The sequence below is a fragment of the Oncorhynchus mykiss genome, chromosome 25, assembly GCF_057628025.1.
Source record: "Oncorhynchus mykiss isolate SJ-2025 chromosome 25, ASM5762802v1, whole genome shotgun sequence".
NCBI classification, from domain to species: Eukaryota; Metazoa; Chordata; class Actinopteri; order Salmoniformes; family Salmonidae; genus Oncorhynchus; species Oncorhynchus mykiss.
In genome coordinates, this window is record NC_143046.1 from 66,252,088 (window position 1) to 66,265,543 (window position 13,456).

The window sequence follows — 13,456 nt, forward strand, 5'->3', positions numbered from 1 at the left end:
GGTATAAGCTCATTAACTGGCCTGTTTCTCTCCACATATTGAGTAGTAAGATGGCAAACGAGAGGTAAAGGGGACAGGACAGCGTGCGGCACCCCAGCCACTGCGTCCAGATGTCTTCCTGTCAAAACTGACCAATCACAGAAGCAAAACAGAGAGTAGACCCGTGGCCAACATGGTGCTCATTGAAAACATTGAAACCTCTCCCGCCTCAGGACTCTCAACGCATCACGTTCCATCCTCATCACAAAGCCACAACCTTTGAACGGCTCCACGCGTTTCTAACTGGATTAGCGCTCATTAGTACTAAGCCTTTTGTATTTTTGGCAATGGGGGAGTCAGGGCTCGCCTCCCAAGTTCACGGCAGAGTCTGTGACAATGAAAAGCACCCCTTCAGCCAAAAAAATTATGCCCTAAAGAACAAGGAGCTAAGAGAAAAACATGTAAAGGAAGAAAGAGAGAGATTGAGGAAGAGAAAGAAATAGAAGCCCCAGGTTCTCATTTCACACAAAAAAGTGAAGAGTTCCTGGAAATTCCTCCCATAAGATGCAATAACATTTGCATACAGTAAGAGTTAAAGAAAATATTATCAGACTTGAAATATCACAATTCGACAAGACATTTTTAGAACAGAACTGAGATAAAATCTCAAATTAGAATTAAATTAATCTTGAATAACAACATGCACTGCAGGAAAATAATCCAATGTCGCTCACAAAGGCTACATGAAAAATATTCCTTTCGGGCGTAACCAAACAAAGACACCAGGGATCTGAAAGCCATGTGAACGAGCTATCCACCCATGCATTTCTCATTTCACATAATGACATGTATATTGCAAAGCGAACTGGTGCAATCCAGAGCCATTCAAACTTGTTTCCCCCTCTGCTGCTATCAGAGGTTTGTCTGTGAACCCTTTAAGACCACATATTGTAGATGGCCACAAGACAAAAACAAAATCCTGAAGGATGGTTTTTATCTCCATTCATTATTATTTAAGTATTTTTCCCCAAAACTATTCCAAGTACTGTATGCTTCCGTTAGTCTTTATCAGTATCGCTCCACTTGAGCTACATGGGAGGCCAAATCACACATCCCCAGAGTCCCACATCAGGAACCTCAGTTCCTGGCTATTCAATTCCAGCACAATAAATAACAAATAGGGAAGGGAAAAAACAGCCACATCTGAGTTTCCCATCACTGGTACAGTACAGTACAGTACAGTACACTACATGTGTGAGGCTTTAGCAGCCTGGGGCCTTCCCTGCCTGTAACATGTGGGTGTCAGTAAGATCCCTGCTGCGCTCACCGTACTGTAATTTGCTGATATGACTTACAATAACACAGCAGCGCGAGCTGAGCACATGTGCTGCATCAATCTAACTCAGCACTGAATGTGGGAAAAAGGCCGTTCTGAAATGACATCATGCTGCTGCAGCCCACCATACCTCTAAGACCTGGTCTGGACTAGCTGGCCAACATGGACATCATCAGGCTCAGTGGTATTTCCAGAACTTATTTATTTTCTCTTCTCTGTCCTTCCCCTAGTGGGGTATGATAGCTATGAAACACGGAGTACTAGAGCCTATAGTGTTGAGAAGCACAGAGCTTGTAGATGGGTTCAGAGTGGTAGTGTGCATCAGCCCATGTCTGATGTGTGTGACTGACATTGAGGTTTAGATGGAGGGAGAGAGGGGTTTAGTCCATGCTGCCTGCTGAGAGGGGCAGGGCTATTACCAGGGTGTCTATGTCGACACATTAACATGGCCGCCTTATCCCAGGGTGGATTTTCACTCTCCCCTACTTCAGGGGATGCCTCACTCCCAGCACTACATCTGGGTCCAATTGAGGTTTTTATTGAAATGAGGAAGACATCAAACCATTTTTGCGTTGCATTTTTTTTTACCCAGTTCATTTTTAAGTTTCTCTTGAGTTTTCTGGTGAGCCGAATTGGCTCTGCAAATGGACAGTCACACAATGTACTGGAATGAAATTCCCCTACACCGTTTGACCAAGTAAAACAACAATCTGGCAAAATATTGAGCAAAACCAAAAATACCAGTATGTGTGTTGCGGTGACCAGGGTCTGACATGTCCTTGAGTACTACAGAACCAGAGATGGTGGCCCTGTGGATATCAAGGAGGAGATGGAGTTAAGAGTGTACACTCTTTGAAAACAAATATGCTATCTAGAACCTAAAATATGTCTTTGCTTGTCCCCATAGAAGAACCCTTTTTGGTTCTAGGTAGAACCCTTTCTGGTTTAAGGTAGAACCCTTTTGGGTTCCATGTAGAACCCTCTGTGGAAACAGTTCTTCATGGAACCCAAAAGGTTCTGCCTGGAACCAAAGAGGGTTATTCTATGGGGACAGCCAAAGAACCCTTTTGGAACCCTTTTTTTCTAAGAGTGTAGAGGTTGGGTGCCAAGGGAGAGAGAGACACACATTAATGTTCTCCTCACTGAGCGGAGTAGAATGCACCAACCATGACGTATTCCAAACCAAAATACACAATAATCATGGTGCTCCATCACAATTTTAAACCACAACTATTACCAATCCAGAGAAGTACCCAATAACTTACTGGAAATGAATTCTTACCTGAGCCAAGAGTCTGATCCAGGATCGGGTAAAATTACCAGAACACATCAGAGGCTGTAGACAATCTGTCCATCTTTCCTGCATATGCTGGTCGTAAACGAGCAAGAGAGAGCTAACAAGACACCATGCACCTATTGGTCATTCAACCTGATGTTGGAGATTTTCAGGTCAATATAATGCCTGGGAGAAATCAAACATAATTTTACATCAACTATGTGGTCGGAAATATTCAAACACCGGGAAGTCAAGCGTTTCTCCTGACAGCAGAGTTGTGAGTTGTGCGGTGGGTAATACATAGTAGAGGGATAATGGTGTTTATGAATGTGAGTGTAGCCAGCAGCCCCCTGCCCCAGGCTGTCAGCAGACTGGAGTGGAGAAGAGTGGAGAAGCAGCGTCTCTCTCTCTCTCTCTCTGTTTCTCAGAGTGCTGAGGCAGCATACCTGGCAGATCCTGGCAACGTGTCGGCACAACAAAGGCCCCAGCTACTCTTTGAAACCCATCATGCTTCACCCCTGTGGTTGCTGCTTAAAGAGCCAGTGTGCTTAACGGCTTCAGTATGTTTGGCATAGACCACCGGCCCCAGTTATAGGGGGCTCAGGAAATCCTATGTTAAAGAAACAGCACTCAAAATCAAGGTAATTTATCCTAATATCTCATCAACAATGTTATACTGCAGTCTAATATCCCTGCACCAAATTTACTGTTGCGGGTAAAGGGGGAAAAATAGGGTTTTGTGTTGGTGCTCAGTGGGTACCAAATGGAAAGTTACAGAGAGAAAGTGATGGCATGTTCTTATCAGAGAACGTTTTTACCCGAGCTGTCCAGTGACGAGGTGAAGAATCTCATCAAAATCTCGTATGAAATATGGACCGCAGAGCTCATAAATGGCAACTTACTGTAGTGCACTCAAGAACAGTCTTTTATATGTTTTTTTATGAGAGGATTTCCAGTTAAAAAGTAGAATAGTCCTCACATGAACTGGGACGAAAATAGAGTAAAAATGTGTAAAAGGTAGACAAAAATGAGAAAGTAGATCAGAAAAAAGGACTGACAACAGAAAGAAGGATAATCCATGAAGGTCAATTGACAATTAGGCAACATTTAAAATGTGTTGTGTCTTTGGCTATGCCGGATTAAGTGATATGACATGCTATTCTATAAAATAATTTCTCGGTAATTTAAATTACCTGATTGAGCTAATCATGTAAATGTAATTAACTAGAGAGTCGGGCATAACGAAATAATATTTCTAGAGCTGTTATCTTCCGAATAAACTCTTAAAGACTTAGTAATATTTTACATCAATAGCAGTCAATATGAATCGCTATCTTAATTCAGACTTATCTGAAAGTTGTAAATTCTTGGTTATCTGCACAAACCCTGGCTAACAAGTTGAATCAGCAATACAAAATTGGGTTTAATTATTAATTTACTAATTATCTAACTAATCACACAGAATTACACATATACATATTTAAATCATAACTTGATTACAAATTACGTCATAAAGCAAAATGTCCCTAGTGGGCGGAACAGATATGACAGCTGGTTACACAAAAGAAAAGGGGCTGAGTTTGAGTGAAAGAGCGGGGAGACTGAGGAACAAAGGGCAAAGCTGTGCTATCGTAAATACAGTATCTTATGCATTCTAAATGACCACCCATTTGGAAAAGGAAAATGCAATAAATATTTACTCTGAGCTGCGCTTCGGTAGGTTGGTGGTAGATGGAAGGCTGTGTTGTCCAACCGAGTTCTTTGTCCTTTGAAGAATGTCTGCTGGTAAATTGAATATGTTGTAGTAACGTAGTTGTGTGGTAGACGGTATACTCTGTCTGTTCCTTCCTAACCCTCGTTTGCAGCGGCTGTTGCTAACTCAACGGCTAGGAGGTATCACTTCTGTAGTGAATAAGAGTTCAAAGTTCATACCATTCGCAACCAAAGCTCACGCTGATGTTGGCTTCATTCTGTAGTTATTATCTGAACCATTCTGACATCGGACCGTCGTCCTCACGTCCTCGGAACAGGAGGTTACGTTGTCGTCAAGGGCTTATATAGGAAGGGAGAGGAGGGCGTGTTTGAAAAGTTTTATAGCCCATGTCTCTTCACAGGGGCGGGCCACTGATTGAGCAAACCCAAATCTCACATTTTAGAAGCTAAAATCACATTTCATCCCATCACGAATAATTTCATATTCAAACATTTAAAATGAACAACAATTCCATGTGAATCCAATAACTCTGATGTGTAGACTTTCCACTGTAGAGTTTATGTCATCTCATCATTGATGAGAATGTCTCAGATGACAACCGAACTGACATCATATTCATTAAGTACCACCGCATATGTTCAATTGGTCGGGTTACCAGATTATAGTTCATTTCCCCCCACCTTCTGATGTTCCCAGAATCTCTATGTTAACCAAGTGTTTTGCAAATGTAACATCAGTAGGGTAGAGAGAGGAAAAAGAGGTATTTATGACTTTTATAAACCTACCCCCAGGCCAATGTCATGACAAATGTAAAAGTGAACTTCTCTCTCTCTCTATGAGATAAATTCTAGTAAACCCATCTTCCTTCGTTTGTGGAAATAAAAACATGTTAAAAAGGGAAAGGGCCAGACATTCCAGGAATTCCCTGACAGTTCCATACATAAGGAAGGGCTGGACTGGAAAAACAGAGATCAGGGCCAAACTGTCTGAGACATTGTCACTCACATATCACTGTAAAAATAGAGAGCAACCATGTATGCTTAACCCTTGCTCAGCCTCCTTTTCCAGAAGCAGCATCCAGCAGGTAGAACCGCCCCAGATCTCACGTGACAGAGACTGGCACACATATTCTCAAGTCCATGTGCTCACTTTTCTTCTCTCCATCTCTCCCTCTCGTTTTCTTCTCAGTCTCCCTCTCTGCAGTCTGCACTCCCCCAATGTGAGGGGAGAGCATGGTTACGGAGGAGGACTGGAGCAGACGGGCTCTGTGGCTGACTTATTGTTGACTCTGACCCCCTCTTATTCAATGCAATGTATTAGGCTGCCAGGATGCTTCACACACACCAGGCAGCTAGCTATCTGTCAACTCCTCTACTAGCCCCTTAAAAGCTAAATTAAAACTGCTAACTAAATGTTTATTTTCATGCACAGGCCTAATTAAAATACCCCACTAAGCCCAGAAGTGTTGGAAGTTGAAAATACTTTCCCAAAGACTATCAGTCTTCAATATAAAAGGTTCTTCAGAGACCATTAAACCTGCCTTAAGGTTTTATTGACTGTGACCAAATAGTCTGCCACAAACTATAAAATTGTCCAAAGTCGATTATACAGAAAATCCTCAAAATGTTAATTTTCACCTACATGAATGAGGCTCTCAGAATAGTCACACTAAAAACCTCTCAAGGGGTTGAGCACAGCTCTTGTGAACCTCTCACTGGCAAGCACTATTAGGGAGACCAAGAGAAAGGCACTCGCATTAGGAATAGCCTAGAACTTTGAAAAGCACACCCAAGACACACACTTGGAGAGCCCTCTCCAAAATGACTGATGTGATCCAAGATGCTTCTGTAAAAACAGATGGCACATGGGGGTAAAACAGACCAATACAGTGCATTCTATTGATGGCAGTGATGCATTAAATCAAAATTAGTGTTCAAGTCACTGATCAGAGATGTTCCAAGAAATGGAGGGGTTGCAACCATCCATCACAATAAAGGCTTAAGCCTGTCGAGAGAAAGAGAGCACAATGTCCCAGCAGTTTGGAATATAAATTACCTTTGACCATCAGACCGACATAAAAGAGTGAATATCTAGTCTAGTAAAAAAACAAAAAAAATGTTATAAAGAATTGCATGTATCTTTAAATCTCATATGCGTAGCTGTCTTTTTAAATGTCTGCTGTCCCTATTTCGCTGAAGATATGTTCTAAAGTAGGCCTTAAGTAAATTAAAAAGGCCTTTTGAAAATAAATATCATTAGCCTATTGCTGTCATTTGTTGGGTACAATATGCACTAGCCCTTCTTTGTAATTGCTGCAATTGAAAACCCTAGTCATTGGCGACTCCATTACCCGCAGTATTAGATTTAAAACGAATCATCCAGCGATCATACACTGTTTACCGGGGGGCAGGGCTACCAACGTTAAGGCTAATCTGAAGATGGTGCTGGCTAAAGCTAAAATTGGCGAGTGTAGAGAGTATAGGGATATTGTTATCCACGTCACCACCAACGCTGTTAGGAGGAAACAGTCAGAAGTCACCGAGCGTAACATAGCTTCAGCGTGTAAATCAGCTAGAAAGATGTGTTTGCATCAAGTAATTGTCTCTGGCCCCCTCCCAGTTAGGGGGAGTGATGAGCTCTACAGCAGAGTCTCACAACTCAGTCGCTGGTTGAAAACTGTTTTCTGCCCCTCCCAAAAGATAGGATTTGTAGATAATTGTCCCTCTTTCTGGGACAAACAAACAAACAGGACCAAGCCTGGCCTGTTAAGGAGTGACGGACTCCATCCTAGCTGGAGGGGTGTTCTCATCTTATCTATGAAAATAGACAGAGCTCTAAGCCCCCTAGCTCCACAATGAGACAGGGTGCAGGCCAGCCTGCCAGCTTAGTGGAGTCCGCCACTAGCACAGTCAGTGTAGTCAGCTCAGCTATCCCCATTGAGACCGTGTCTGTGCCTCGATCTAGATTGGGCAAAACTAAACATGGAGGTGTTCGCCTTAGCAATCTCACTGAAATAAAGACCTCCTCCATTCCTGTCATTATTGAAAGAGATTGTGTTATCTCACATCTCAAAATAGGGCTACTTAATGTTAGATCCCTCACTTCCAAGGCAATTATAGCCAATTAACTAATCACGGATCATAATCTTGATGTGATTGACCTGACTGAAACATGGCTTAAGCCTGATGAATTTACTGTGTTAAATGAGGCCTCTCCTCCTGGTTACACTAGTGACCATACCCCTTGCCATCCCGCAAAGGCAGAGGTGTTGCTAACATTTACGATAGCAAATTAAAATTTACCAACAAAAAAAAACTGATGTTTTGTCTTTTGAGCTTCTAGTCATGAAATCTATGCAGCTTACTCAATCACTTTTTAAAGCTACTGTTTACAGGCTTCATGGGTCATATACAGCGTTCCTCACGGAGTTCCCTGAATTCATATCAGACTTTGTAGTCATGGCAGATAATATTCACATTTTTGGTGACTTGAATATTCACATGGAAATGTCCACAGACCGACTCCAAAAGGCTTTCGGAGCCATCATCAACTCAGTGGGTTTTGTCCAACATGTCTCTGGACCTACTCACTGCCACAGCCATACTCTGGACCTAGTTTTGTCCCGTGGAATAAATGTTGTGGATCTTAATGTTTTTCCTCCTCCTGGACTATCGGACCACCATTTTATTACGTTTGCAATTGCAACAAATAATTTGCTCAGACCCCAACCAAGGATCATCAAAATCCGTGCTATAAATTCTCAGACAACCCAAAGATTCCTAGATGGCCTTCCAGACTCCCTCCACTTACCCAAGGACGTCAGTGTACAAAAATCAGTTAACCACCTAACTGAGGAACGCACGTTAACCTGGCATAAATCCCTAGATGCAGTCGCACCCCTAAAAACAAAAAAACATTTGTCATAAGAAACTAGCTCCCTGGTATACAGAAAATACCCAACTCTGAAGCAAGCTTCAGAAAATTGGAACGGAAATGGCGCTACACCAAACAGGAAGTCTTACAACTAGCTTGGAAGACTTCCCGTGCAGTATCGAAGTGCCCTCACTGCTGCTCGATCATATTTTTCCCAACTTAATTGAAGAAAATAAGAACAATGCAAAACAAATTTTTTATACTGTCGCAAAGCTAACTAAAAAGCAGCATTCCCCAAGAGAGGATTGCTTTCATTTCAGCAGTGAAAAATTCATTAACTTCTTTGAGGAAAACATCATGATCATGAGAAAGCTAATTACGGACTCCTCTTTAAATCTGCATATTCCTCCAAAGCTCAGTTGTCTTGAGTCTGCACAACTCTGCCAGTACTTAGGATCAAGGGAGACACTCAAGTTTTTTAATACTATATCTCTTGACACATTGATGAAAATAATCATGGCCTCTAAACCGTCAAGCTGCATACTGGACCCTATTCCAACTAAACTACTGAAAGTGCGGCTTCCTATGCTTGGCCCTCCTATGTTGAACATAATAAATGGCTCTCTATCCAGCGGATGTGTACCAAACTCACTAAAAGTGGCAGTAATAAAGCCTCTCTGGAAAAAGCCAAACCTTGACACAAAAAATATTAAAACTAATCGGTCTATATCAAATCTCCCATTCCTCTCAACTTTTTGAAAAAGCTGTTGCGCAGCAACTCACTGCCTTCCTGAAGACAAACAACGTATACGAAATGCTTCAGTCTGGTTTTAGACCCCATCATAGCACTGAGACTGCCCTTGTGAAGGTGGTAAATGACCTTGTAATGGCGTCAGACCGAGGCTCTGCATCAGTCCTCGTGCTCCTAGACCTTAGTGCTGCTTTTGATACCATCAAACACCACATTCTTTTGGAGAGATTGGAAACCCAAATTGGTCTACACGGACAAGTTCTGGCCTGGTTTAGATCTTATCTGTCGGAAAGATATCAGTTTGTCTCTGTGGATAGTTTGTCCTCTGACAAATCAACTGTAAATTTCGGTGTTCCTCAAGGCTCTGTTTTAGGACCACTATTGTTTTCACTATATATTTTACCTCTTGGTGAGGTCATTCGGACACATAATGTTAACTTTCACTGCTATGTGAACGACACACAGCTAGTTGTACATTGATGAAACATGGTGAAGCCCCAAAATTGCCCTCCCTGGAAGCCTATGTTTCAGACATAAGGAAGTGGATGGCGGAAAATGTTCTACTTTTAAACTCGGACAAAACAGAGATGCTTGTTCTAGGTCCCAAAAAACAAAGATCTTCTGTTGAATCTGACAATTAATCTTGATGGTCGTACAGTCGTCTCAAATAAAACTGTGAAGGACCTCGGCGTTACTCTGGACCCTGATCTCTCTTTTGACAAACATATCAATACTTTTAAGGACAGCTTTTTCCCCATCTACGTAACATACCAAAAATCTGAAACTTTCTGTCCAAATATTATGCAGAAAAATGAATCCATGCTTTTGTCACTTCTAGGTTAGACTACTGCAATGCTCTACTTTCCAGCTACCTGGATAAAGCACTAAATAAACTTCAGTTAGTGCTAAACACGGCTGCTAGAATCTTGACTAGAACCAACATTTTTTATCATATTACTCTAGTGCTAGCCTCTCTACACTGGCTTCCTGTTAAGGCAAGGGCTGATTTAAAGGTTTTACTGCTAACCTACAAAGCATTACATGGGCTTGCTCCTACCTATCTTTCCGAGTTGGTCCTGCCGTACATAACTACACGTATGCTACGGTCACAAGACGCAGGCCTCCTTACTGTTCCTAGAATTTCTAAGCAAACAGCTGGAGGCAGGGCTTTCTCCTATAGAGCTCAATTTTTATGGAATGGTCTGCCTACCCATGTGAGAGACGCAGACTCTGTCTCAACTTTTAAGTCTTTATTGAAGACTCATCTCTTCAGTAGGTCCTATGATTGAGTGTAGTATGGCCCAGGAGTGTGAACGTGAATGGAAAGGCACCGGAGAAACGAACCGCCCTTGCTGTCTCTGCCTGGCCGGTTCCCCTCTCTCCACTGAGATTCTCTGCCTCAAACCCTATTACAGGGGCTGAGTCACTGACTTACTGGTGCTCTTCCATTCCATACCTAGGAGGGGTGCGTCACTTGAGTGGGTTGACTCACTGACGTGATCTTCCTGTCCGGGTTTGCGCCCCCCCCCCCCCTTTGTATTGTGCCGTGGGGGAGATCTTCGTGGGCTATACTAAGTTGGTGGTTGAAGATATCCTTCTAGTGGTGTGGGGGCTGTGCTTTGGCAAAGTGGTTGGGGTTATATCCTGCCTGTTTGGCCCTGTCCGGTGGTATCGTCGGTGTCTCCCGACTCCTCCTGTCTCAGCCTCCAGTATTTATGCTGCAGTAGTTTATGTGTCGGGAGGCTAGGGTCAGTCTGTTATATCTGGAGTATTTCTCCTGTCTTATCCAATGTCCTGTGTGAATTTAAGTATACTCTCTCTAATTCGCGCTCTTTTTTTCTCTCTCTCGGAGGACGCTTGCCCTAGGACCATGCCTCAGGACTACCTGGCCCGATGACTCCTTGCTTTCCCCAGTCCACCTAGTTGTGCTGCTGATCCAGTTTCAACTGTTCTGCCTGCGGCTATGGAACCCTGAGCTGTTCACCGGACGTGCTACCTGTCCCTGACCTGCTGTTTTCAACTCTCTAGATACAGCAGGAGCGGTAGAGATACTCTGAATGATCGGCTATGAAAAGCCAACTGACATTTACTCCTGAGGTGCTGACCTGTTGCACTCTCTCCACTCGGCACAGCCAAAAGAGGACTGGCCACCCCTCATAGCCTGGTTCCTCTCTAGGTTTCTTCCTAGGTTCTGGCCTTTCTAGGGAGTTTTTCCTAGCCACCGTGCTTATACACCTGCATTGCTTGCTGTTTGGGGTTTTAGGCTGGGTTTCTGTACAGCACTTTGAGACATCAGCTGATGTAAGAAGGGCTTTATAAATACATTTGATTGATTGATATAGCCTGTTAACTTTTTTGAAGGTTTAAACCAGTTCGCAAGTGTTTTGTTTACATATGTTGAGCTATTTTTTGGGCCAAATTATGTCCCAGCTTGCTTGTCGAACATCTCAAGCCAAAATCTTGGGCATCAATATGGAGTTGATAACCCCTTAGCTGCTACAACAGCCTCCATTCTTCTGGGAAGGCTTTCCACTAGATGTTAGAACATTGCTACAGGGACTTGCTTCCATTAAACCACAAGAGCATTAGTGAGGTCGGGCACTGATGTTGGGCGATTAGGCCTGGCTCGCAGTCGGCGTTCCAATTAATCCTGAAGGTGTTCGATGGGGTTAAGGACAAATTTGAGAACAAATTAAGAACAAATTCTTATTTTCAATGACGGCCTAAGAACAGTGGATTAACTGCCTGTTCAGGGGCAGAACGACAGATTTGTACCTTGTCAGCTCGGGGATTTGAACTTGCAACCTTTCGGTTACTAGTCCAACGCTCTAACCACTAGGCTACCCTGCCGCCCCAACGAAGTTATTGTGCTGACATTGCTGCCAGAGGTAGTTTGGAACTCTGTAGTGAGTATTGTAGCCGAGGACAGACAATTTTTACAGGCTAGGTGCTTCAGCAGTCGGCGGTCCTGTTCTGTGAGCTTGTGTGGCCTACCACTTCGCAGCTGTTGCTCCTAGACTTTTCCACTTCACAATAACAGCACTTACAGTTGACCAGGGCAGCTCTAGCAGAGTAGAAATGTGACGAACTGACTTGTTGCAAAGGCGGCATCCTATGAGGGTGCCACGTTGAAAGTCACTGAGCTCTTCGGTAAGGCAGTTCTACTGCCAATGTTTGTCTATGGAGATTGCATGGCTGTGTGCTCTATTTTATACACCTGTCAGCAACGGGTGTGGCTGAAATAGCAGAATCCACTAATTTGAAGGAGTCCACATACTTTTGCATATACAGTGCATTCAGAAAGTATTCAGACTGCTTGACTTTTTCCACTTTCGCTTTACTGCCATATTCTAACATTCATGTATTTATTTTCCTCACAAATCAAGTTCTTGCCTGTATTTAGCTCCATTCATTGTTCCCTCTATCTTTCCAAGTCTCCCACTCCCTGCCGCTGAAAAGCATCCCCATTGTATGATGCTGCCATCACGCTTCACGGTAGGGATGGTGTTAGATTGGTGCTGAGCTGTGCCTGATTTTCTCCGTACATAGCGCTTTGCATTCAGCCCTTAGAGTTACATTTTTGTCTCATCAGACCACAGAATAGATTGTCTTATGCTCTCAGTCATTCACATGCCTTTTTGCAAACTCCAGACGTGCTCTCATGTAAGCCATTCCTGTGAAAAAGGCACGTCTGGCCACTCTGCCATAAAGCCCAGTTTGGCTATTTTTTTTATTATTGTCTACATTGTAGAACAATAGTGAAGACATCAAAACTATGACTTGAACACAATCAAACATCTCTGCAGAGACCTAAAAATAGATGTGCTGCAACGCTCCCCATCGAACCTGACAGAGCTTGAGAGGATCTGCAGAGAAAATGTCTAAAAACCTGTTTTTGCTTCGTCATTGAGATATTGTGTGCAGATTGTTTTTTCCCCTCATCAATTTAATCAATTTAGGAATAAGGCTGTAAATCCTAACAAAATGTGAAAAAAGTCAAGGGGTCTGAATACTTTCCTAAGGCACTGTATATAGTGTAGGCTACAAAATAAACTTTCCAGTGACACTGACTCACCCAATGATGAAGATGAAGCATAGGCTAGTCACCAGTGGTGGCCGATGCGCTCGTGCCAATATCTCAAGATAAGCGACTTTGAAAAACAGTGATGTTTGTTCATGATCACTCAAAAGCTTCTACAGACAGATTAGTCTTCTCTTTTCAGCAGTAGGCATTTGCTTTCCAAACAGAAGGCCTGTGTTTTTTCTCATGAATTGTATTTCGAAATTTGTGAAAGGCAAACTGACAGCTGCAACCAACCATAGAAATATAATCCATAGGTGGCAGTCCCCATTCAAGTCAGGACTGGCAGTCATTGCTAGTGTACCACTGAGTTTAACAGTCAAATCGCCAGGATTAGAGGTTCCAAAATCCTTGTATGGATTATATCTATGGCCACAATACAACAAGCTGTTCTATATTTGGCACGTGCGTGTGCTGCCCAAATTGTGGCCTTCCCGACTGTAAGT

General features: G+C 42.9%; 1 protein-coding gene across 1 annotated transcript in view; it reads right to left on the minus strand.

Moving 5' to 3' along the window:
• The window catches only part of LOC149972101 (uncharacterized), a 76,946-nt gene that overhangs the window by 39,131 nt on the left and 24,359 nt on the right, over nucleotides 1-13,456 (minus strand). The gene's annotated exons all lie outside the window — the stretch shown is intronic.